Source organism: Lissotriton vulgaris, chromosome 4_1 (genome assembly GCF_964263255.1).
Source record: "Lissotriton vulgaris chromosome 4_1, aLisVul1.2, whole genome shotgun sequence".
Taxonomy (NCBI): Eukaryota; Metazoa; Chordata; class Amphibia; order Caudata; family Salamandridae; genus Lissotriton; species Lissotriton vulgaris.
In genome coordinates, this window is record NC_141691.1 from 1,658,104,303 (window position 1) to 1,658,131,722 (window position 27,420).

The 27,420-nt window shown below is 41.8% G+C and overlaps 1 protein-coding gene across 4 annotated transcripts in view; it reads right to left on the reverse strand.

Moving 5' to 3' along the window:
- Positions 1 to 27,420, reverse strand: part of PAG1 (phosphoprotein membrane anchor with glycosphingolipid microdomains 1) — a 485,100-nt gene that overhangs the window by 139,228 nt on the left and 318,452 nt on the right. For 3 of the 4 annotated variants that reach the window (XM_086965925.1, XM_086965926.1, XM_086965927.1), the window contains one exon: positions 20,238 to 20,287. The exons of the other annotated variant lie outside the window; for it this stretch is intronic. The gene's annotated coding sequence lies outside the window, so the exon portion shown is untranslated. The remainder of the gene's footprint in view (positions 1 to 20,237; positions 20,288 to 27,420) is intronic. 4 annotated transcript variants of the gene reach the window in all.

Here is a 27,420-nt window from a genome sequence, read left to right on the forward strand (position 1 = left end):
AAGAAACCATATCAATGCTTTTACAGTATTATTTCATAATACTCATCTTACTGTACGTACTTTTTATAATAACAAGTCTTGCAATTGTGGCAATTCATTTCTCTTGTATGAGAAGAAAGACTGTTCAATAAATGTTACCTTTTATTGAAAATGCCCGTCTCTCTATTCTCTGCATATTGTGAAAGTAATCTGCAAAACCACTGACTGAGTAAAATAACTGTCTATTGTTTCACACGACCCTAGAGATTGACTCTTATCTGAGGAGCAAAGTTGTCATGTTGCACGGTTGTTGGAAAACTGAATCCCTTCTTGTCTGTACCAAGGAAGCTGATCACTTCCTATTCAGAGAAGAAAGTTTCCAGTGACCTCTGAGCTAGTTGGTAACAAACCCAATTAAGTTTAGCATAGTCAGTAGAGGCCTGGAAGATCCGCACTTCTACGTCGATACTACTGTTTATGTTATTCCAATGCGCAGGGTCTATTGGGAAAATAGGAACTACACTACAACCTTATTAGATTGTCCAGTCAAGCTTTTTATGTAGAGGTAGAGATTTGGCTGCAACCACATTGTGGAACTCTCGTCCACTTCAACTGCATAAGGAATCCTCCATTGTTGATTTCAGGAATTATTTGAAGACCTGGGTCTTCGCGCTGTAATGTTCACCAGTCTCATGACCACCTGCTTGGCACCTCTTATGACTGATCAGATAATGCAAAGTAGTTTCAGTAAACAGTGCATTGCAGAAATAGTTTACCATAACATATCCTATTCAGGGCCAGTGTGAATAATATTTTGGTGAAACCTCCACCCCCACCAATTGTTCAAGTTAGGCATATGTTTGAATTAGGACAAAGTGAGTGAGTTTAGTGAGGAAATCCTAGTGCTGTGGTCGTGCCTACTACATTTGAGAATGTGGGCATTACATAATGCTAGAGGAAAAACAGAATAGTGTATGATGCACAGCAGAGAAGTCGATGATGTGTTCCCTTTATCAATAAACAGAAAGTTAAAACAGGAGATGAAGAATCCTGACAGTAGTTATTTACAACCTCAAGAGTCACCATGATCGCAAGTGGCTTAATGCCTTTATGAAACATATGAAAAACGTTAAATTGGGTGGAAAATGAACCTTCTAGCAGAAGGAAAACAACTGACATATGTATATGCTTATCCCTAAGGAGCCCTATTTGACATGAAGGTCTAAATCGAAAAACGAGTGTTTATATGGAAACAGACTGAAAAGTGCTGTGAAAATAACTGAACTAGTTACTGAAAAAAGAAAAGAGACATTGGAAAGGCCAGTAGGTCTGCCGTATAACGGAAAGTGTCTCTTCAGTCTCTAACAAGATTAGGCACTCAATAAGTCAGTCCTCATACATACATCTACTCTGTCATTCATTCTTGCCCTCATACATCCATTCATCCACCCACTGACTCACTTATGCATTTACCTCCTTACTCATCTACAAGAAAAACAGATACGCAAACTCCCACAAACATATGGAAGATACATTAAAAGAATGAAAGTAAGAAAACAACATGTTGCCACCTAAACTTGTTGCCATAGGCATGCAACACATAAATGAAATTTAAGACTGTAGTTAGTTAACATCTTACAATTATTCATTGTTTTAAAGTACTATGTAGCTTCCACATTTAGAAGCAATGTGATGACAATCTTGGAATATTAAAACCAATAAAAAACAATGCACAATTCCATTCCAAGGGAGACACTCAGTAAAGATAACCCTATGTGGGCATCTTCGAATGCTAAAGTGTATAGTGCATCACTGTTATACTTACCCAACATAATCCTTATGAACATGGTGGCCAACCTGGCAAAATAAAACAATGATACAATATAGACAATACCATTCCAAGATGGCAAACCGGTTTGGAAATAGTGGCTGCAGAGGATGAAGCATACTGCATGTAATGAGGGCTAAGTGATCAGCCCGGTAAGCCTGCCTGGAGCGCTGCATGATGCTAAAAAAGGAGGAAGAAATACATACAAGGGGACTTATACATGGGAAACTAAATGGCTGGTCACCATCCCAGCTATAAAGCACACTAACTTCCAGATGTGCACATGAGATCAGGTCAAATGCTGTCACTCACAGCACAACAGAGCCAATGGCAGAAATGGGCTAACTGATTGCCTCACATAGTATGTGGTCATGGGGAGAAGCACAATGAGAATGACACTTAACAGACAGACTTGGGCTGGTCAAAAGACACTATGTGTGCATTTAGAATGTGCTATGTTGCATTTTTATAAGGGCCTGGCAGTCATTACCTCACTTAAGTACGTCTAACAAGAACTGCTACATTACTAACTTTCTAACCCAAAGATGTAATCGGTGGTGGCAAACAATACCTAACTCCCTGCATAATAAGACAACCTGGAAAGATTCCAGGTAACAAAATACAAGTTTACAACATTCAACACAATGAAATAACAATCTACCTTCAACAACCTATTGGCTTTAAATAATACATCTCACAATCAGTAAGACAGGCCTAAAAGCTTTGTTATACCTTTTCCTAATGAACAGATGAGACCTATTGCATCAGCCATAATTTTTCCCAATGAACCAATCAAGCCTTAGCCTTTATCATTGGTTTGTCAACATAATTAACTGAGGTCTTCTGTATTGCTCATAAGCTGATAACCATCAGGTGCAGGCATAGAAATGAGGACTATATGCAAATCTACAGACAAAAGGTATATAGCGTGTGCTAGAATGGACATATGACACTGAGTCACCAATCTAGTGTTTAACAAACATCAGAGAGGTCAACTTTCAAATATTCATAACATGAAAAACATTTCCAGAGCACCACAAAGTTAGAGTATGATGGTCCGTCAAACCGACAGGTCCAATAAATTGAATTGACAATCAATGAATTGGAGTCCAAAATATGAAGACCGCATGTGGATCAGGAATTCCAAGAGCTTTTTATTTCTTTAAGCACCCAATCTCATTTGATGACATTCTCAAAGCTCAAAACTTCATGAGGAGACCTTACATTCCAAAATGCGTCCGGCACCGAAAAAGTTGTTACTCAAGAATGCCTCTGTGCCCCGAGGGCAAAAATCAATTGATTTCAGACAGTTTTTCAGAAGTCAGCCAAACATTTCGGAAGAAGAGTTCCGTACCATTAAAAAATGTAATTATAATGAGGTCAAAGGAAAAAAAACATTCTAGTAAAGACGTTGTGATGCCAACCGCTGTGAGAAGCCAATAATTGTGAAGTGTTACAGTTGCGGCAGCATCATCAGTGTGAACACATGCACACTAATGATGCTTCCGCAATTGTAACAAGTGTAGAAATAAAAAGCTCTTGGAATTCCTGATCCACACTGTCTTCATATTTTGGACTCTAATTCATTGATTGGCAATCCTTAATTCTTTTGAAGGCAAATTCTGGACCTGTCGGATTGACGAACCACGATACTCTCCCTTTGTGGTGCTCTGGACATTTTTTTCATATACAAATCTACAGTTGACAGAACATTAGACAACCCCTGTGAAAACCCCTAACAAGGATTATTACATTTCAAATCTTAATCTCCATGTGTTTGTCAAAGGGGATAACCAACATCAAACCCCTGGCCAAAAAAACGGGAAACTGACATTTTATGTCACAAAATATCTGTCTACAGTCTTTATCACATTGTACTGACAATCCAACTGTAAGTGCCTTTTAGCGTTAACACACATGTTTAAATTGTTCAGGCTTGCTGTCTTTATAATAACTTTTCAGAATAAACATATCAGACCTATGACATCAGCCTTAAATGTATCCAAAGAACGAATTTCACCCCCAGTCTTTATCACTGGCTTCCCAACATATCCTTTGCCATATGGCTTTACCACAAGGCAACTCTCAGGCAAATAGTCTGAAAACTTTATAAATATATATATATGTACACAAGACGTGCACAGATGGCTAGATTCAAGAAACCAATCCAGTACAAAAGTCTGAATAAAATAAATCTGTATTTGTGAAGTGCCTTTCAGAAAAAGGGGAAACCAGATGATGAATTGACACAGATAAAATAACTGCTTTAGTTTAAAAGAGAGCTTAAAACTACCGTTGTCAAAGAACCTATTGAAATAGAATTTAGTCAGTCACTGCATCCCTAGAGTTCGGCTCCTACTATGCTTGTATGAAAGGTTCCATATGTTGAATTTGTTTACGTTAATAACATTTGCATCCAGTTTGGTAAAAAAAAATTGGTAGTGATATTTCCTCAAACCAACTCTTATTATATGTTTTTCATTTTTGTGTTTCAAATATGTTTTAACTAGAATATTTTTTTTTTAATTAAACCCAGCTCATAAATCATGGTATTGCTTTCTTTGGTGGTGACCGCATGCATCCTCCCTTTTTCTCTGTACATCCATCCCCAACCTTATCACCTTTCTGTTTATTGTGAATGTTGTGGGCACTTTCATATTCAAACCCATTGCTTTCAAGAGGAATCTTCCAACCCTGCAGTCCCTCTCAACCTGCAACCACCATGGGCCCTCACCCTAAAGAGAATAATTGATTGACAGATCTTGTTGTGAGCAGCAAAGTAGTGCATTAAAAACCGCTTATCATACAGTGAAAATACATATAGAAATGCACAGAAAGGGAAACAATTCACCTTTTATTTTGCTGAAAGGACAATGAGTGCTGCATTCCTTTGGAGACGGCAATCGACGTAGCCATTTGGGGCATCGGGAGCCAGCATTGGAGGAATAAGCAGCGGGTGCGGTATGTTGCAGCCTCGCACCGCAATCCACTTGGATTTTAAACACACAATACGAACTGGACGGAACGGCAGCTCACTTGAAGATATCGAGGCACTACGAATACCACAAGCCACTGGGGTGGCCACAACCATGGAGGTGGGAGCTATTAGACATATGGTGGTGCCGAGAACATTACCGCTCATTTCGTGTTCAAGCCTTGAGCCCTAGAAGAAGTGAGAAATTACGCAATGTGTCGGGCGGAATGGTCGACATTCAGTGGGCTTGGCTGTTTCTCAGCATCGCTTCCTTCAATAAAATTGTGGCAGATACTTACCTGATGTTGGGCCTTTTCTACAGCAGGCAACTTCGTTGGTTTGATATATATATATATATATATATATATATATATATATATATATATATATATATATATAATGTAAATACTTTTTCTTTTCTCTGGAGCACCATTATTATTATTATAATTTCAAGTGGTTCTATGTACTGCAACCTAGAGTACTGTTTAAGCACGGGTGGAGACCGGGTGTCAAACCTTTATATTAATTAGGAGGAGAATTGACTCGAATCTGCATTTTGGTTCACAATTGTGAATTTCCCGCCATATACTCAGTAGATACAATATGACATACACATAAATTAAATCCACTTGGAGACAAGGCTCGTTTGAGTATCCTTATGTGTGAATTTTATATCATTAGAAATATTGTTTGTTTTTACATATTTAATTGGTTAATATGTAGTATGTGTAAAATTACCTGCATTAGACAGTCACTGGCATTTACAATGCAGTTTGCCTAAACAGATATATGATGTACCATATGCCTAGTATGTATTATTATCGGTTTAGTTCATGATCCTCCCAAGTATGCTAAATCCCTCCACATGCATTGAATGATGAGGTCTTTCCTCTGTGTCTTCACCCGAACTGTGTCCCTTTACAATGCCTAGCCTTACACTGCAATTCCGTAGAATTCTGCAATAACGATGCACCGCGCGAGATCACTATAATGAACAAATTCACGGGGCTTATGTATTTCATTTTCTAAATAACATTGGGTGAAAGTTCTGTTCACAATAACAGTTTTTTCACAATGACTGTGCTTAAACGAGTTTAGGAAATGATGCAAAGGAACTTGTCTATGTTTGTTGTTGTACACAAATGTTGAACCAGGGTAACCACGGTAACCAAACACCAATCACAGTGACGTAACTGTGTTTGTGCTGAGGTATATATATTTTGCATTGTCATTTATGTAGATGAAGTGAGCAAGTCGGAGGCTTCCGCCGAAACGCGTCTTTAAGCAGCTTTTGGAATAAACTGAAACTTGAGTTGAATTCACGGTGTCAGTGCCATCCTTGATCGAGAGGAAATGCGGCTTGGTAACCAATATACATATATATATATATATATATCCAACAAACAACACTTCTCCCTTACGAAAGAGCCCACACACAGGTAAGTTTCTGCTTCAAATTTTACTTCAAGGCTGCCAAGATGACGAGTGTAAAACTTCACTGCTAGCATGACACCAAGCCTGACGCGTTTCGTGCAGGATGCACTTCTTCAAAGGCACAGTTATAAACATTAGTGAGCCACAAATGTAACCATTTAATATGCTGTTCCGCCTCAGTGGGCGTGGTCCACCGCTTGGCCTCCTGGGCCTTGTAGTTATCCACAGTTTTACTCCAGTGAGTTGGCTCAACTTAATGCAATATTGAAAAATTATCAGTCCCAAGTGGGTTGCCGTGTGGTCTCACACCCTCAAATAGCGACTCACCGCCTCCAAGTTAAGCGCCTGTGTCCTGAACGTGCACACCATCGGGCATGGACACGGGCTGTTCACACAGCGGGGCTTCTTTCACGGCCGGGACCGGCCGTATAAATCCAACAAACAACACTTCTCCCTTACGAAAGAGCCCACACACAGGTAAGTTTCTGCTTCAAATTTTACTTCGAGGCTGCCAAGATGACGAGTGTAAAACTTCACTGCTAGCATGACACCAAGCCTGACGCGTTTTGTGCAGGATGCACTTCTTCAAAGGCACAGTTATAAACATTAGTGAGCCACAAATGTAACCAACTTAATGCAATATTGAAAAATTATCAGTCCCAAGCCGGTCCCGGCCGTGAAAGAAGCCCCGCTGTGTGAACAGCCCGTGTGCATGCCCGATGGTGTGCACGTTCAGGACACAGGCGCTTAACTTGGAGGCGGTGAGTCGCTATTTGAGGGTGTGAGACCACACAGCAACCCACTTGGGACTGATAATTTTTCAATATTGCATTAAGTTGAGCCAACTCACTGGAGTAAAACTGTGGATAACTACAAGGCCCAGGAGGCCAAGCGGTGGACCACGCCCACTGAGGCGGAACAGCATATTAAATGGTTACATTTGTGGCTCACTAATGTTTATAACTGTGCCTTTGAAGAAGTGCATCCTGCACGAAGCGCGTCAGGCTTGGTGTCATGCTAGCAGTGAAGTTTTACACTCGTCATCTTGGCAGCCTCGAAGTAAAATTTGAAGCAGAAACTTACCTGTGTGTGGGCTCTTTCATAAGGGAGAAGTGGTGTTTGTTGGATATATGTATATATATAGATATATATATATATATATATATATATATATATATACATACATACACAAACATTACAGTTGATGATGATGTGGTTTTTATAAAGCGCGACTTACACTCCACGGAGCATCTTGGCGCTAGTCATAAACGTGTCACAGAGGAGAAGAATGGGAGGCTACACAAAACAAGGAAAGGGGAGAAATTAGTGGATTTGACAAGAGTTTGTAAGGAGTTAGGGTTAGATTAGCGCTAGACAGAGGGTGTCAGAGGCATTAAAAATCCAGGTTTTGAGGGCCTTTCGAAACAGGTTCTCTGAGGGGATCAGACGCATCTGGGCTGGGAGTTTGTTCCAGGCTCTGGCTCCCAACACTCCCAGGGATTTCCTCCTTTTGTAGTGAGTCTGAACCTGGGGACCACCAATAGGTTTAGGTTAGAAGATCTGAGTGAGCGGGAGGGAGTATATCTTCCAAACCTTTGAGACAGATAGGTGGGGCCCGACTGGTGGTAAGCCCTGAAAGTGATTAGTAGGATTTTGAATAGCACTCTCTTGTGAATAGGTAGCCAGTGCAGGGTTTTAAGTGCTGCTGAGGCGGATGACTTCCTAGGAAGTCTCAGCACTAGGCGGGCAGCGGCGTTCTGAACCATCTGCAGTTTGTGTAGAACAGCTTTGTTGGAACCTGCATAGATGCTGTTACAGTAATCTAGACGGGAAGTAATGAGGGCTACTGCTACCGTCTTTCTGGCTGTCAGAGGGAGGAGGTCAAAGAACCTTCTGAGGCCCTTGATAATGTTGAAGCAGGACCCGGCCACAGTACCTGCTTGTTGTTTGAAGGATAGGGCTTCATCAAACCTTATCCCGAGGTTGCGGGCCGACTTGATAGTGTTCGGCGGGACTTCGGCATCTTGGGGCCACCAGTTTTTAGGGGAGAAAAGATTGTTTTGGCCAAAAGGAAGGATTTCAGTTTTGCCTGAATTGCACTTGAGGTGGTGGGTTCTCATCCATTCAAAGGTTGCGGTGAGACAGTCTCTCAGATTTTCTTCTGCTTTAGTCGTGTTGTTGTCAAGAACAAGGATGAGCTGAGTGTCATCAGCGTAAGATATCGTGCTGATGTCAAAAGATGTTATGAGCTCAATCAGAGGGGTCATGTAAAGATTAAAAAGAATTGGGCTCAGGCTGGAGCCCTGTGGCACCCCTGTTTTTAGTTCTTTTTCGTCTGAGCAGTGGCTTCCTAGTATGGTAACTTGCTTCCTATGGCTGAGGAAGTTTTTCAGCCATTTAAAGGCAGTTCCTGTTAATCCTGATTCTGCCAGGCGGCCAATTAATACGGGGTGTGAGACCGTATCAAAGGCCGCCGATAGGTCAAGCAGGATCAGGACGGCCTTTTTTCCTTGATCCATTGCCATCTTGAGAGTCTCCACTGTATGTAGAAGAGCTGACTCCGTGGAGTGTCTGGCTCTGAAACCTGCCTGGTTGGAATGAAGGAGGTGGTTATCCTCCAGATATTTGGTCAATTGTTTGTTTACCGCCGCTTCAGTAAGTTTGAACAGCAGTGGAAGCAGTGAAATTGGGCGAAGGTTGGAGAGTGTGGTGGGGTCAGCTAGGGGTTTTTTCTGCAAAGGTTTAACGGCAGCAAGTTTCCATTCAGGTGGAATGTCGGCCGTGGCCAGAGAGGAGTTGATGATGGCATTTATACTTGGATTGACCGTGTCCACTAAAGTGCGAAGCAGCAGAGGGGGGCACGGGTCAAAAGGGGAGCCTGACTTGATGGAGAGAATAGCTTGACGAGTTTCGTCAAGGCTGACAGGGGTAAATTTGCTTAGCTGAGTGTGGCAATAGCACTTTTGTAGTTATGGTTAAGGCAGATGTTACGCCAAAAGCTTTTTTTTCCTTAATATGTTTGACACCCTTTGACAATCCAGCATGAATCTTTCCAAAAATGTGCATCCACTTTGAGTTCTTCATAGCAAGTTATAAACAAATCGGTCAAGTGAGGGTGTAAACATAGGGGGAATCCCTGAGTGACATGTCTCATTTTAACTGCCATGAGATTATTTTCTCATCAATACAGAAAAAGCAGCTGATTTGAATTACACCAAACTAGGCATTTAAATAGAACTCTACACATGTAATTGCCTCTGTTTCTTTTGATGTAAATCTGCTGGATTTGAGATACTAACATATGAAATGTATACCAATGTGGGCATGTCAACTTTTCAGAGCTATCCGACTATTAATTTGTGGATGCTCCACAGATTCGTGAATCAGCTGAGACTTCACAAATCAATTAAAAAGAATTGAGGCCTACTATTAGACTGGGGAGCATTTTCTACCACAATGAATTGCAGATTCGTGAATCTGGCCGAGGTGTTGCAAATCTGCACCACTTTGAATGGCTATTGTGGCTGCCATTACCCAACATGCTGTAAGGAACATGATATTCTTTATTAAGAAATCCTGGACACCAATTTGGTCCAGCAGAGCTTCCTGGACCACAATTCCAGCACCGGATCCTAAAATCCTGTCACCAAATGAGGTGAAAAGCTGTGTTTAATTTGAGCAGGTGGTTGCTGGTGGGGGGCAACACAATTCTTTTTGGGAACCAGCACTTATTTCTCCGAATCACATATTTTACAGAGTGCCAGAGTTCAAATTGGAAAGACTGAGTAAGAGAGACGGCAAAACCATCACAAAGGGAGCAAGCAAAAACTTGCAAGTGAGAAAAAGGGGCTGCCTTGGTTCCTGGTGCATTGACATTTATTTGTTCCGGCCGCTGGCTTCTAAGCAGAGCTTTCGGCACCAGCACTCTTTCTTTCACAAATTAAACACGGGAAAAAAGTATCACAGCTGCTCTTGGTCTATGGCAATGTGGGGGTTGGCCGCACGTAGCAGGGTGGGAGTAGGACTGGGAATGAATGACCTCTAAGAAAAGAAAGTTTCAAGTTCAACTACCTGACAAAATGCCTGGTAAAATATAGCAGTCATCTGTCCTCAGTCCTGAGACAAACTGATGGCAGTACTGCCAAAAAGATATGTAAGAGTCATAAAACAAACCAAGACAATTTAGGGAGGAACCCATGGAGACACTGAAGAGAAAGAAACCTGCCTGGGAACATCCTCAAGGCTCAAAAGACTTGAAGTCTTGCATGTGTCTGGATTCTCCTGGGCTAAAAGTACAAAAAGAACATAGAAGAAACCTCACAATTGCCAGCACTAAACAGGGCATCAATCTGCATCACCCACTAGCACATGTGACGGGGTGAATCCGGTTTCCACTGGGGGAAAAATATCAAGAGTCACCTACACACCTTCAGTTGATAGTGCACCACAAAAACTGAGCTCACAAAGTAGAATGTCCGAGTGTCCCGCAAGCGGTGTCTTGACTGTCCCATCACGGTCCTTTCCAACTTCTAGAAAATGTGCCTTTGTGTGCTGCCCAGTAGGATTAATTTGATGTGGATTGGTGATCTGTGACATTGTGCAGTACTGAATGGAGTAGTTTGGTGTACTGTGGTGTGGTGTGGTGTGGTGGGTTGGGGTGGGGTGGGTAGTATTATGATGCAATAAAGTGTTATGGCACAGAATAGTGTTGTGTCGCTTGGTTAGCTATGGAGTAAAATACTGCAGTATGATCGGTAGGATGGATTGAAGTAAGAAGAAGCTTGGCAGAGTTGATGTTTGGTGTGCCGTATGCGGTCTGAAGTGTTTTGACATTTTCGGTAGTTTAATATGGCTAGGAGTGTGGTTAGCTGGTACCTTATGGTTTTATGTGGTAAGGTGTGGCATATTCTGCTGTGGTGTTGTGGAAAGTGTTGAGTGAAGGTATTAAAGAAGAGGGGGTATGATGGCATCAGCATGACGCTACTTGCTGTGAGAAAATTTGCTGTGGGGGATGAAGAGGGAGCTGGAGAAAGGCAGGGATGGTCCTGTCTTGGTTTTTCATTTTCGAATCAAAAGGGCCGAGTGACCAATATATGTGCTGTTTGTTGTTCATCAATGACAGCATTAGCCGTACTTAAATGCATGCAGCTGGGGCTGTTGTAATGACTTCAAGAGCCGAGGTGTTCAGCAATGGCCAGAGCAGGTGGTTGGCGTGCAGGGGATTAGTGTGGGTAGTGTGAGCAGTGGGTAGTGTGAGCAATGGGGAGTGGAGTGGAGCCAGAAGTTGTGGGTGGGCTGCACGCAGGAGAACCCTATGTTAGAACCTTGCTCGGTTTTTTCTTGGTGGAATACCTCATACAGGAATGCCACTGATATGATGGCAATTCACCCAGGCCAAACCTAGCATTAGGAGTTTATAAAAACGGAACCTCCAATACCAGGGGCAAAAGGGGAATGAGAAAGACCTGTTGGTATTGAAAATTCTTCCCCTCTTCAAATATTCTGCTTCGGCTCAGAGCATGTTCGAAGACTCTCTGTTCACAGCTATTCTTTCCCTGATATACCTAAAATTAAAAGGGATTCGTTTAAGCCACGTTGAAAGTTTACAGAAGATCTGCAGGTCATATTTAGTGTTACTTCACACCAGGATACTCATAATTAATTATTGCTTTCGGTTGTGATTATCACACCAGTCTTGCACAGAAGTCTTTATCAATTACAAAATGCAGCTTTACCCAAAAAGCTGCAGTTGCCTGTTTATTTCAGCAATGAATCCTGTCCACCCCCCACCCCCTACCCCCTACCCCCTATCATTCACCAGGCAGTGCGGCATCAAGAGAATGGCCCCCTTTACAGCATCCAGGCTTAGAGCACATCTTTTCCAGGTGGCAGCAGGGGCAATACTGCACTCGTGAGATAGCAAAAGGCTTGGAGCCCTGTGCCAAGACTCTTGCAGTTATTCTGTAGATGTAGCTTTTTTCGCTTTTAAATGGATACCATTTTATTAATTATTATCCTTTATTTCAATGGACTGACCGCAAACCCTCGCACACTGCCAACACTTGCAAGACTTGTAGATTCTTGCAAAAAAAAAAAAAAAGAAATCTTGCAGTGGACATTCTGAAAGCTCAAAACTGTTAACAGTCAACTCGTGATGGTTTGGCCCTTGGAAACGTCCATTTATCTTTTACTAGACCGGTCCTCAAACACAAACTCTTTCTTCTATTCTAATCATGGCTTGCTGCAATCCTGTGGAGGGCAGTTCCTCTGTCTGGCAGCGTGGCATCCATCATGCCACCACTGCAGGTAGGCGGGGCAGAGACAATTACAGGCATCAATCAGAGAAGGTTATGACTCCTTCCTCCTGTCTGTCTTTGGCCCTGTAATCCGTGTACACAACTATTGTCACTCCTTTCATTAACCCTTTGCAATGCTTTGAACCCACATTCCCGAACTGCGCTCCCATTGGTTAGAGCTTTCAAGGCTCCCATGTTTATGGTACCGAGAACTAGTATTTAACTTTCCTGGGGATCTCTTTTCTTCCAAGTTGAAAACAGAATCCTATCGAAAGCACTGAGGAATCTATACGGCCTGTTTAAGTTTAACAGCTTAAGGGAGGGCTAAGAGCTTTTATAGAAGTGTTTTGCAACTGTACATAAAACGTATTCCCTGCAATGACTCGTTATAGGCATAGGAGTCCTTGAGAACAATTGTGAACGTGCGAGTTGAAGAGCATTGGCACTTTGGCTTCTACACCTAGTTTGGTAATACAATTATTGATACCAAGATGGTTTGCTATAGCGACTATCGATGCCATGATTGACTATGTGTAAGTATGGAAAAAATAAAGATTGCAAATTCAGAACTACCCCAAGCATAGGACAACATTAACAAAATGTCCACCATATAAACATCTGTTACAGCATAACATTAAATTACAATAACAAACGTTAAATATGTGCTTGCACTAAAACAACAACAAAAAAGTGAAAGACCTACTGACTTTGCCAACGCTTATTTGAGAATGTATGTTCTACAATCACCAGTGTAAGATTGCATACATTTTTATGTCTGAAATAATGTAGTTGGCCTTGGCGGAGCTAAAAAAATATTAATTTTGTAATTATTTGCTTAGACATTCAGACAAAAGCTGCTTTTTGTGGTAAGGTGTACACAATGACGACAGTTTGCGGATATGTTCTGGTTATGTTATGTGTATTTATAAAGCGCGCCGTCACCCGTGTGGGTGTCCAAGTGCTGAGCAGGCGGCCCATGGTAGGTTGGTTAATTGAAAAGCCAGGCCTTGCAAACTGTTCTAGACGATGCACTCTCCATCCATGTGTATTTGCAAAAGAAAGTGGCTTTTTGTTAATGAAATTACTACGATGCATTCATTAAATGATGCAACTAATTAGAGGAGCCCGCTCGCCCTGACAGGCACGGCTGCAGATCAGCTCACTAGTAAAGCAAACTTTTCACAAATGCGGGTTCGGTTTCTGGTATAAATGACGCACGATCTGTGTTCATTGTAAAGCCCGTCTGCTTTTCGGGGGTGTCTTGCAGCATATAAGCCCCGTCCTCTTCTGAAGCAGGTGCGGCCTTAGGCATGTGCAAGCTGTGCACCTGCACAGGGCCACCAAACCCCATGGGCCACCACGCCAATATATATCCTTAATATAATAATCCTCTGAAGATGGATACATATTTGCGTGTCGGCCCCTGGCAGGGATTTGGTGGCCTTCAGCTCTGTTCTGCTTCCAAACACCCTGACCCCCCCCCCTCGTCACTGGCCTCCGTGCTCCGCCCTGTTCGGACCCCCTCTCCCGGGGCCCGCTACCTACGCTCCCTGCCCAGGGCCGCCATGAGCATAGAGCCGCCTCTGTCTGAAGTTCCTTTCCGCGCCTCAGGGTGAACAAGCAGCAAGGCAGCATAATTTCTCGGTATTGATTGGCGCGAGGGCTCGGTCCTATCAGGCCGCTGTGCGGTAGTCACAGAAGGCCAGAAGTGGAGCCCGTTCATTCTACCCAGATGTACTGGAAACAGGGCTGTTTGTTATTTATGTGCTATTAGCAGAGACCTCTTTCCATGATTGGTGCCCGATGTCCAATGTACCTCCGCCAGCAACAGCAAACTGCCTGTGAACAACCACTGATAAAACCAATTGCCTTCTTGGCTTAAAAAAAAAAATAAGGTTGTCATGAGTTTCATTGCAGTGCAATCTTTCCTCAGAGCCTGGAGCTAGTAAAGATCCATACCATGGCCGACTCAGAAAGCTCCTTCTGGGAGTAGGAGTCGCTCACTCCTGGGGTTGCAGGCACAAGATACATTCAGTGACGGGAGAAAGGCTTTGTGCATCCAGTGTGCAGAGAACCCCAGCAGCACAGGCAATGCACATGCAAACTCCAACTTGCTCTTCTCTCATGTACTGGATACAGACCACGGCTGAGCATACAGAGCACGGTTAGCGCAGTTTGTGGTGTAAAAAAACCTAAGGTGTGCTGTGGGTCAAAATTGTGTTAAAAAGGCTAATGCAGAGGAAATTGTGGGCAACAACATTCAACAACAGTAATTACAGTACGCCTACAAATCTCCTAGATAAGGAATTGGAAGAAACTGGCCCCCCCACCACCCCGATAATGTAGATTTGTTTCAAGAAAGCAGTCAAAATTTAGCTTATCTCATGTATCTTAGACTTCATCAATATTACATGGTGTGCACATCACATCTGCAGCTTTTCACTGGTCGTTAAGTTGCTCTTTTCCACTTTGCAGAGGTAAGTTTACTGTTTAGAGTTTCTTAAGAACTCGGGTTTGCAGTCCGTGACTAGTTCCATGTTGTCAAATGTAATGTGTATAATCCCCACGAGGATAACTGGTTTTATTGGATCAATGAATTTGAAGGTTTGTTTTTGTTGTTGGTGGCAAAAGAGTGATTGATTTTGAGGATGTGCGTTTCAGACCTGTGCCACTGGAATCCGCAGGTATATACAGAGCTACAACTGACAATTCTTACAGTATGCAAGGATACCTCAATTAAATATAGGCTGTGTGAGAAGAGGCCTTTTTTCTAGCACTACAATTGACTGTTTTGACAGAGTAGCATAGCAAGGACACATGAGGAAGACAGCCCTCTTCGTCTGAAATGGAAACACTCCATAAACCACTCCTGCTGGTTCCCTATGTTGGGATATAGCACTTAGTAAATTTGAACCAAGCTAGCTGCAGTGCTTACTTGTGTTGCGTGTGCTGTGTCTTAGTGGGTGGATATGTTAAGTTTATGTAACATGTTTTCTGGTGTAGTGGAAATAAGGTGACCACTGCATCCAAGAACTAAGGCAAAGACCATGTCAAGCTGTTTCAGCTATTATGTCTTCCAAACTATTTATCTGTTTGGTTTTTCGCAGGAGCAGCAGATATTACTTGAGTTCACACAGCAAGAAATGTATATTTTTGTACTTCTTTATTTCTTGTATTTGTTATATGGAAATAAAATAGTTTTAAAAAAAAACATCTGCAGCTTTTCTCTGCTTTTTAACATGTTCTTTGTACTTCAGTCCCCCTACTAGATTGATCAGATCACCTGTTGTGATATTTTATTATTATGTTCATGATATTCATTATTATCCAGCCCAACGTAGCCCAAATCGCTTCATTTGCTAGTTTTGTATGAACCCCCTGGGCTGAGTAGATAAAAACGTCTTACATTTGAATAAAATAAAATATGAGATCCTGTTGCACCCTGGTGATCTGGAACAGCATCAAGTTGAAGACGAAGCTAGCACCACCACTCATCCACTTCTGGGAGGAGCTAAAGTACCACGCCTTCGTGTGATACCGTACCCACAAGAGGTAACAGAGTCTTCCTTTCCAGCACTGGGCTGGCACTGCTTGAAGAGTGAAAACTCGACCTGAGCCTCAAAGATGTAGTACCATATTTCATCAGTGCTCCTGTGCACCAGCTGCTTTACAACTAGGTTAGCACAATACAAGTACCATTCATGCATATTCACAAAATATAAATAAATGTAAATGTTTATCTTTACAAATGTTTGTTGCTATTACTTAAAATCTTTCAGTGACTACACTGTATCACCATATCAATGTTCCATGGAATAATCTTCTGTTGTATTTGAGAGGTCATTGCTTGCTAATGTGTAAATGTAATGTAAATGTGTGGAACTTGTAAAGCACACTGTTGCCCGGGAGCATCCTGCGCTGAAGACCGCTGGGGTACCCGTCCTGGTTTTCCCTGTGAGATGGTCCCTTCTGGGTATCTCCAAGGTGAAACCAGGCATCCCCGGCGTCTGTGGGGGGCCGTTGTAGAGATGAGGCAAGCTTAATGCCCAGAGTTGCCGAGTGTGATCCCTGGTTAGAGTAGGCACCGAGGCGAGAATTATCGAGTCCGTTGAGCCTGGTCCACGACCCTACCGCGTCGGGGATTGAACCCTGGTCCCGGGCCGTTCTCTGCTTCCGGGTCTGCCGCCTCTAACCAGTGAGCCACACCACTAAGCGGTGAATACTTTAATTACATTCTCAAAGTCCCAGACCATAATAACACTGCTATTCCAACGCTGCTGTATGCATTTGTTTGCAGCTCCTGTTTTGATGCTTGCCTCGGTTGACGGCAGGGCTAGATTTGCAACTGTGTGTGCAACTTTGATTGGAGATCATCTCTTAAAAAAAGCAGGACAAATCTATGCAAACCAGCCGTAGTAGATCCCAATGCAACACTACCCGTCTCTAAATCCCTGAGAGTTTGCATTGTTTGTGTGGCGGCATTTTTCTTGGATTTATATATTTTGTGGAAAATAATGATGATGATTAATGATTTTAATGATGGTCCAATACGCAAATGCTGAATTAACATGATTGCAGTAGAAACAAGTTTAGTATGATAGATAGAAGTGTGATTAATGTAATTTAATTGTGCCACATTTTACAAAATCACCATCATATTGGATAATATCTATGCTGCAATGATACTGCTTTGAAGTTTACCCCTATTCTTGTCCCTCTCCCATCGCGTTCTCATGAGCATCTTCTGTCCCCATAAGTTCTGCAGAAGCAAAGACAAACTAATGTCGTGGCTTTTTACTGTGCTGTATGCTTGTGTTGTGAACGAACTGTTGCTAACTAACAATGTCATGGCCCGTTGTAGTTCCGTTGCTGGGTCCAGTCTAATTCACTGGTGTGAAGCTTCATTGACTAAATAATGTATTATTATGGACATCTCCGGATAGCAATAACACAGGAGATGCTCGATGATTTCTTAAAGTGGGTTAGTACTTATGAACTTAACAGCGACATTTAATCCTCTGATTTGTCTCAAACTGGTTAGTTATTTGTGATCATGCCACAATGTGATTGTGGTTTTCAAATGTGTTATGCATTGTGTGGGGGTGACCCAAAAACCTTGTTTCTACTAGGGATGCTGCCCAATTCTTTTTTCAGGTTTCTGCTCATTTAGGACTTTGAATGTTTCTGCTTCTTGACTACCCTATAAAACTTTGTAGTTGAGTCTTCATAGCATTTATTCTGTACTGCTTGATTGTGAACTTTTTTATAATAAAACCCTTTCAGTTTCACTAATCTAACTCACTTATTGAGTGGTCCTGGTTCATTGTAATTATTACTCTGCTAAAACTGATGTTGGGAAGGGCGCCTTTTAGTGTAAGATCACCATGGAACAGAACAGTCTAAGGTAACATTTGGGGTGATCTGAATTTTCTGGTGCCTTGAATATTGGGGTACCAGTCTACTTCCACCTTTGCATACCACAAATTCTTTTTGAATCTCAAGATTTGGGGGTATCTGGAATGCATGCCCTCTCTTGGGTGACTTGGGGGCAAACTAGTTTAAGTCTTCAAGATTGGGAGTGGGTCTCTGAAGGAGTAGCTTCACAGTGCAATTTTCTAGGCAATTGTCAGCTCAGCAGACCTTAAAAAACAGAGGTCAAGTATTTCATTTGATCGATGGCTACCCATTTCAGAATTCTTGAGGACATGGACCATGAAATGAGCAAGGGCAATTCTTAGAAAGGACTAAGAAAGGACCCAACATTGGAATTAGCTAGAAACAATTTGTACAGATACTCTCTGTTGGAGAGAACAACTTGTCTACACACAATGGAATAAGGAGTGAAATCATCTTCAATGTCTCATCTAATCTTTGACATATTCAAAAATTAAGATGGTAGATCGTGTTTTGTACATTGGGTAGAACGGATGCATAAGTATTTAACACTTAGAGAATCTGGAACATATTTAGAAATTTTGGGGAACTTAATAATGCGATCAGACTTCGGATTTTTTGGCCAGCTGGATTTGTGCTCTGTAATGTAAGAGTTTTGCGTGATAAACAGCTTTTTAATCAAGGGAGCACTTTTCTTCCAACACCTTTCAGCCTGAGGAGATTTTAAATTGACTTCTGTTAATTCAGAAGAGAGAACCATCTGGTGCTGCTTCTCCTATCTGACCTTGCAGCAAGCTAATGTTGTTTGCAGGTTGTATACCACTGCAGGTCAGCATGCTCCTTTGGAGATATACCATGAAAGACCTGAAATGCTACTGTGTGCAGTTATTGCCCCATCCACTCAATTTTGTAGATGAATGTCAGGTGTGTGCCGCATTAGCAGAAAAAAAATACAAGGCTAAAATCCAAAGTCTAAAGTTCAAATAATTGGCAAAGGTATACCAGGAAATGTGGAGGTCAAGGATAGTATTGGCAGTGGTTCCCACTTAGAGTTGTGGAGGCTCTTGCCGCGTCATGTACAGAAACTAGGAATAGTGCATGGCCAAGTAGTAGGTCCTCTGAAATTTGAGGAACATTCTGGGCAGTCATCCATGTGATTATGAATGGCCATTAAGATGCCACAGATGGTGGACTTTGGTCACATTTGAGTGAAAAGGGTTAAAGAGAGGCAGAGCACAAAATCTGAATCGAAAGTGCAGAAAGGCACTGGACCATTAACAACCTGGCATGCAAGCCTGCAGTAAAGTTGCTGCCAAGAAAATACACGTTTTTGTCTTGTAAAAATAGTCTAAAATACATAGCACGAGGCTGAAAGAACCACAAAGTTTCTATTCTACAGTGATGTTGCCAGAGGCAGTGTTGGCACAGGGCCTCACTGAGGGTTGCAGACACTCTCGCCATGCCCATGCCATGGAGGTTTCTAAAATGAGTCTAATTGTTAGAGTTATCCCAGCAGGTATTTAGTAGTGTGTTAGGGTTGGCACGTGAGTGTGTGTATCTGTGTGAGAGTGCATGTGCTTTCATTCTTAAAAATAAAATCCTGGATTACAAAAACGCTACAACCACCTCTCCCTGAAAGGACTTTGCACAAGTGTCTTCATAATGTTCAAACCTATCATCAAATATGGAGTGACTTTTGGGAGTTTCACAATTAGTCTGTGAATACACCTTAGAAAGTACTACATTACATGCACTATGCTTCAATAATATTCAATTCTTATACTTGTTTTATTTGTAAGTTTTCTCTGCTCTTATTCAACTTCCCACTCGCATCCTAACAACTGTTGTAATTTTCCTGCAATTATTAATTCAGCTCTTAGGTGGCTCAAAATTAATAGCTAACTCAATGCTTGCTTTTAATAAGATCCTTTTAATGTTTTTTGGCACAATTCAATGTTATGTAAGTATTACCTGTAAGAACAGTGTTAGCAAAGCACTCTCCCTTAATCCATGTTTGTAGAGACCCTCAACAAATCAGATTTAAACTAATACCAAACTGGACCCGTGCCTTAAAGCCCCCTCTTATGAGACACTACCACTTGAGAAATCAAAGGACAGAGGCAGCCTCTTGCTGCAATAGTTCCGCGTCTACTGTTTCCTGATTGTCTGAAGACTCCTGTCAGCAACATGTAATATCTGATGTCCAGTGTATTGATCCTGCGGATTCTCTCAACCGTGTGCGCGCGGGCGGAAGGCGAAGGGTGAAAGGGAGCATAATAAGACAAATGAAGTGTCACTCACTGCTGCATGAGAAAGAATGGCCGCTTTTTACCTGGATTATTGGTTCCACTGGCAGCTACGCTGTCCTTTTCACTGCGGCAACTGAAAAATAAATAAAGCATTGGTTCAGGAAAGAGCGGGTACAAATAGCTTTACTCACACTTCACTGTCATGCGGCGCTTTTTAATTAAAAAAAATAAATAAAGTAACTGTGCACACAGTATTCATAAATAAATGTGCCACTTGCTCGCTGCGGTGACAGCGTGCTCAGAGTCAGACTGAAGAAGGCCACAGAACAAATCAGCCTAATGAGGCTACAAAAAGAGGGAGTTTTAGAAGTCAAATAGGGAACAAATGCTAGCTGCTATTGAGGATAAGAACAGCAAGAAATTCTGGCGACTGGTGAATTCTGTAACCCCTCTCATCACCATCTTCCTTGAGGCACAGATAAGTGAGGAAGACTGGTATACCTTTATTTACTCCCTGAATAGTGGTGGAGATTCTGAGAATTTGCTGGCACCTCCAGCCAGTCCCCAAGTTGATGTAGAGGGGATTGCAAACACTCAAGACAGCAGCAATGCTTACCGAGATAATCTGTAATATAAAAGCCTCTAGGACAGGCACCTGGATGCTCTGCCATCCGTTGTCTTTAAGAAAAACCCTAGGAAGTGGGGCTTAATTCTGAGTGGCTTTTTAAAATGGGTAACATAAGCTGGCTCCCTCCCAGGTTCATGGAAGGGAGCCATAGAGAAACCCATTCATAAAAAAAATGCAAAATGTACCAGCCCGCTAACTATCGCTTGATCTCCCTGCTAGACATTCCATCCAAACTTTTCACTCAAAAACTGTTGAAGCATCTAGTTGCGCGGGTTTCAAACACTGGACTGATGCCCAAGGAGCAAGGAGGTTTTAGACCTGTGGGGAGTCGCAAAGAGTTCATTGGAGCTGGTAGGTGGGCTTTGCTGCTGCTTCGTTGACTTCCAAAGTGGCATGACAGTGTGGACAGAGTTACGCTTTGGTGAAAATTCCACTAGTGGACTATATCTGGGGCCCAGTTAGGTATTCTGCCGAAGCTTCATAGTGATAATAGGGTTCAGGTCGACCTGGATGGGTTAAGAAGCCTGTCGAGGAAAATCCCAGTAGAGAATGGCTTACAACAGGGGTGTGTTTTAGCACCTCTGCTGTTTAGTCTGTTTATTGCGGACCTCCTCCAGATTTTAAGTGCCACACAGTTTTTCACCAAAGATTAGGGGCAGGCATATCAACTGCCTGATGTATGTAGATGATCTGGTGGTGACAGATCTCACGCCTATTGGGCTTCAGCAAAAATTGAATGAACTTAACTTGTTCTTGAAAATAAACTAAAAATCAATGTTGACAAGACAAAAACATTGGTCTTCACAAAAAGAAAAAGGAAATTTACTTGGTCTTTAGGGAATACGCAGCTGGAGCAGGTCCGAGAGTTTAAGTATCTGGGTATGATCTTTTCAGATGATCTGTGTTAGGATACACATGGCCTACCGGGGGCTTGTATTATCAACAGAAGTGAATGGCTTGAAAAGTTTTGGTCATAGACACAGCAGCTATACCTATAAGCCATTAAGTAAAGTCATACAGGGCAACCTTCTTCCCCAGGCTCTATATGGAGTGGAGGTGCTGGCAATGGATAGACAAATCTCTTGGGAAGTCTTTGAAGGTAGCTTCCTGAATTTGCTTCTTGATCTACCTAAAAATGTGATGACCCAAGCTGTAACGAGGGAGCTGAGAACTGTTGCCTGGAGTGCTCTGACGGTAGCAAGAGCCTTGTGCTTTTATTTTTTGATTAAATATAAAGTCCCTGGTGATAACCTATCAGTGCTAATTTTAACTGAGGTAATGCCAATCTTCCCCAGTAAGAGGAACCTTGTGACCGCAATGTTGAAGCGCATGGTAGTCACAGACATGCGTCTGGAGGCAGGTGAAGCAATAGAAATCAGTCAAACAAAGTGTACCCTGAGTAGATGTGCTGTTGAAACGAGCTGGAGGGAGGACCTTTATTAGCTCAAGAACAAGAGCTCAGTTACTCCCTTCCTCATTACCCAAAAAAGCATTGACCTTTTCCTGTACCTTTATAAAATCTCAAATACATTTCTGCGAAATCCTACGGCTGAGGATTGGAATCGACCCAGGATGGCGAATGCCAGGGCTAAAATTAAAAATAGCCAGGAACCATGGTAGGTGTCCTTGCAAACGGGTAGAAAAAACCTAGTGAGACACCTATTGATGAACTGTTTATTCTTTCTCAGGACTTCTCTGACTTGCTTTAAAAAAAATACGGGATACGGTCGAGAGAAATGGGTTTAAACTAGATATGCGGCCTCAGATTTCAGGATATAGCAACTGCCATTGGTCAATACCTGCGCAAAATTTATGCTAGACACTCTACCGCTTAGTGTTTTAGAACGAATTTAGTACTCCCCTCTGGTCAGTAGTGGCATGTTCCTAGCAGGGAGTCTGACGTTGATCATATTGAGTGGATTCCCTGATTAGGAAACTGGTCTTGAGAAAGGAAATCCGGAATTTCTATGGAGGTTGACTGAATGGGACTCTTGGGTTTACAATAAGTTGGCCATACACACTGCACTTTAGAATTTTTTAGACAGCAAGATGAGCTGGTCAATCTATCATTTTTAAATGTTTTAATATGTGTGTGATAATGGCTGCTGACCTTCTATTTAGTTTTAGTGAGAAGAAATGTTTAAGTTTATTCTGCTTTTTACTGAGCATAGGCCAATGATACGTATTGGTGGAATTGATTTATTAAGTGTTATGTATTACAGATCTTATGATATTTGTAATTGTGTATGTAAATAAATTGGGCAATGTGAAATATGTCTGTAAGAATTTATTTTTTGGAAATAAAGATTTTTGACTTGACTGCAGAAGTACATGGAACAATCCCGTCCTTACTCTTACTTACATTTCTCCTTTTTTCCCCTCTATATACTTTTGGCCCATGTCGCTCATCTTACTTTCCTCAAACTTTATTTATTGTGTTCCCAATGTATATTTACTCAGTCCCTTGCACAATTTGGTAGTTAAATCTTTTTATTTTTACATTTCCTCATCTGAACGTGTCCCACTTTCGAGTAAACAAACTTTTAAATGCTTTAAAGAGTGAAGTGCTCAATATTTTCTCCAACATTTATCGAACAGACATTTCTTTCAAGATTTTCAATAATTTTTGGTCAAATGTTTTTCATACAATCCTTGCTCAATTCACTAGCAAGGGTTCTATGTGTATTTCATATTACATACAATGCAGGCGAACTTGTCTAACATTATTATTGTTTGTGTGTTTGAAATGAATGCGGTGCGTGATACAATACCGGGCCTAGAAAGCAGGATAACTTGTCACTTGTGTAACTAATAAATGTGTGCTGGTATTGCCATGTTTTTCTGAATTCACACTACAACTTCCAGTCTGTGGTGCACACACACTTAAGTGCAAAAGCTGAAATATTGCTACAAATGAAGAAGACCATATGTGTTCCATCTTGTCGGAAGAAAATAAGTAGTAAGCTTCCTCATATAGTCTGAACAAGAGCACTGTTGAAATATTCTTAGTAATACAGGAGAAGAGCATAATCTAACCTTTAACACAAAGAAAGCTATATAAAATACTGGGTGAAGGTGCAGGATTGGACACATGAGCCAATTGCTGGAGACAATGCTGAGTTCTGGAGTTCTGACTTCTGGCTTGAAGGTGGGGCGTGGCTGGGCAGAGCAGGGGGGGAGTGGTGAGCACACTCTAAAGTGCGCATGACGGTTTGGCTAGCCGTCTTGGGCCGGCCAAACAGTCATGCGCAGTTTGCATGCTCTCCCTCAGATGTATTGTACTGCCTGGTTGGAAAACATGCCCAAGATCATTGTCCGAGTACCGAACTACTGCGCTCAAACCAGTCGTGACGCAGATGTCATGGTGACAGTAGCATTGTGATTGGCTTAGGGGAGCCTGGGTGCTTCCTGTTCACACAGAAGGAAGAGGATGGAGGAGAGACGGTGCCCAGCCAGCTGGCAGGTAAGTGATTCTTTTTATTTTAACCTTCCCATCTCCCCCACCCCCGTTTGTCCCACTACTGCTGGCCGGAAGCAGCCACTACTGTTAGGCACCTGACAGTTGTCTTGATCGAAGAAAAGGTCACAGTTATCGGCTTTGGCCATCTACGAGGTGTGACCCCAATAGCTTAGGGGAAACACGACAAAAGAACTATACACATTTAAATTAAGGAGGTGGATGATCAACTACTAGATGAACCAATTTTGTCAAAGTGAGTGTATAAATGTGCAAGCATGCACACACACCTCTTCATACATACAGACATGAAGCCTGATGCAATGCAAATTATCTTATGGTGTCCATCTTGCTGCCTACTCCCAGAAATCCATATATGTATTCGGAGTATGGATACATTTTGATATATTCTCAACTGAACTATACATTAAAATACATATACATAGCATACCATTAATTAAGTGATATTAACACTTGGTATTTGCAAAACTTTAAAAAACCCAAAGCATAGGTTTTAAAGGATAAATAAAAAAAAAAATCAGGCTAAAATTATTATAATGACTGTTTCCGAGATCAAAAGAATGAAAACTAAAATTAACATAGATACGTCAAATTTCGCACATATAATAGGATGCTTTCAATTTGTAGGATAGAGTCCTTCGCTATAGGATAACACACGTTAACACCAACCTACACTTATCAGAGGCATGGAGAAGAATTAAAGCGCATCTACAGTCTCCAAGGGTAGGGCGGGGGTGTTGTCTGGAGATTATGCTGGTCACACTCTGAACAACTAATGAGATTCCCTTCTCTTGCAGAACAGCTTGATTCCATAGCATTAAACAGATTCTGAAACTATAATCACAGGCTGTCTGCTCAATCTAAACCGTGCAAGAAAGTACATCAAATATAATAGGGCTGGCTCTTGCACTTCAAGTAGGCAGCTGAATGCTTAGCCCCTTTGTGGATTATTATTATAATCTTGTGCCGGAAGAGACACTGGGCAGGTGCTTGTCTCTGGTCCGCGATGGCTCGTCTGCCATTTAAATTTAACTGACATTTGTATATTAAATCAAGTCTTAAATTCTGACTACACCAATGTGGCCTAAACGTGTTTCGAAGGTGCAGTTCTAACAGATGCACTAAATTATACTACAATTAGAAGGTCTACAACAAGGCACAGATATGATGTGGAGATCTACCCATGCAGCCAGTGAGAGTAACAAGCATTGGCAATGCCCACATGCTTGGATTTTAATTTATGTTGTATGTAATAATGGTTACTTATTTTGAAAAAGCTGTGGAATGAGATTAATCATATGTTATAGGTGTATGCAATTATAAACATCTTAAAATTGTAATACATTCATATACACATTCTTATGTTATATAGGTTAGGCATGGTATGTATGTTAGACATGTTAAGCAGGTAGGTATAATATCTTAAGTATGGTAATTGGTATGGTCTGTAGGCAAGCTATGATAGGTATATTATCTTAGGTACAGTAAGTTAGGAACGGCAGATTTGCAATAGTAGGCAGGTATTTTACATTATTATTTTTTTTTATTTGTACAGTACTGCCCATCATTGTTATGGTATCACATCATATTCTTTATCCGGGCACCCTATCGGATTACCTGTGAAGAACATCAATCAAAATTGAGAAATTACTGCTTGAAAGTGTATGTTGTTTAGGCTTAGCAGAGAGTTTGTTCAGTGTTTTTTAACAATGGTCTGTGGGAGTTCATTTGGTAGGTATGTAGATACGCTACAATTAGGTAGTAATAGTATAGTGGTTAGGCATGGTAGGTAAGGTCGATAGGTATGGCAGTTTAGGTATGGACGTTTAGGTTGGTAGGTAGCGTTAGACTTGGCATCCTTGGTGTGATTCTTCCCTTACTTATTGCCTCAAATCCTCCTCTTTTGCGGACTTTGTTTTACTGCTTTCGGACTCTGCACACTTTACCACTGCCAACCAGTGCTAAAGTGCTTGTGCTCTCTCTTTAAAACATGGTAGAATTGGCTTACACCCAATTGACCTATTTAATTTACTTGCACGTCCCTAGTAAAGTGGTAGTACATGTGGCCAGGGTCTGCAAATTAAATATAATAGTGGGCCCACAGCACAGCTTGTGTAACCCACTTAGGTAGCCCTTTAAACATGTCTCAGGCCTGCCATTGCAGCCTGAGTGTGTGCAGTTTTAAACTGCCATTTCGACCTGGCAACATAAACCTTTTGCCAAGCGCAAACCTTCCTTTTTAATATGTATGTCACCCTTAGGGTAGGCCCTAAACAGCCCAAAGTGCAGGGTACGGTGTACTTGAAATGTAGGACTTGTGCTATTAGTTTTTACATGTCCTTGTAATGAAAACCTCCTAAAGTTGTTTATCACTACATCTCCCATAGGATAACACTGTAGTTACCTTATTACACCTAATAAGCTGTAACTTCAAATTAGGAGCACACAGGCAGGTAAAGTTTGGGGTTTAAAGAATTGTAAATAAAATCCTCCTTTAACACCTTAGCTGCGTGTAAACATTTCTCCCCAGTGCTGCGCTGTCCATTAGAACTAGTGCTGAATGGACGTTCAATGGTCGTGCGCAGCACTGGGGAGGTAGAGCTGCTGACGACCATTGGCCGTCAGCAGCACTTAAGGGGTTAATGGCGAATGTCAGATTTTATATCACAATTCAAAATATACTTTATTGGCATTTCTTTTCCTAACCATTTGGGGCCTGCAGCCTGATCCTGGCTCACATGACTAGGTGTAGCTGAAAGTTAGTCTTTGTGTGTTGCTCCCAGGCAGTGAGACAAAGGGGGAATAGGTGTTGGCAGCATGGGCCACTTTGAGTTAATGAAAAGGGGAATTGTCAGTTTACACACTTGCACATCACAAAGATCCTGCCTTAGCACTTTCACAAAGGTTTTGCCACTAGTGCTTTGTGACCCCAGACAAACTGGATCCAGACAGGGAGGAAGGGGATGGCTGACACCTTGGAATGAGGAGGAAGGTACCTATAGAAGCAGGTATAAATGTTGAACCCTTAGACCCAACTCTTCAGTACACTTCTGGACCTGTAAACTCCACCAGGAAGAAGGACTGCTGTACTGCTGAAAGGACTTCACAACAAAGAGAAACTGTAGTCAGTTGGACAGGTGTAATTAGATTTAGTAAGTAC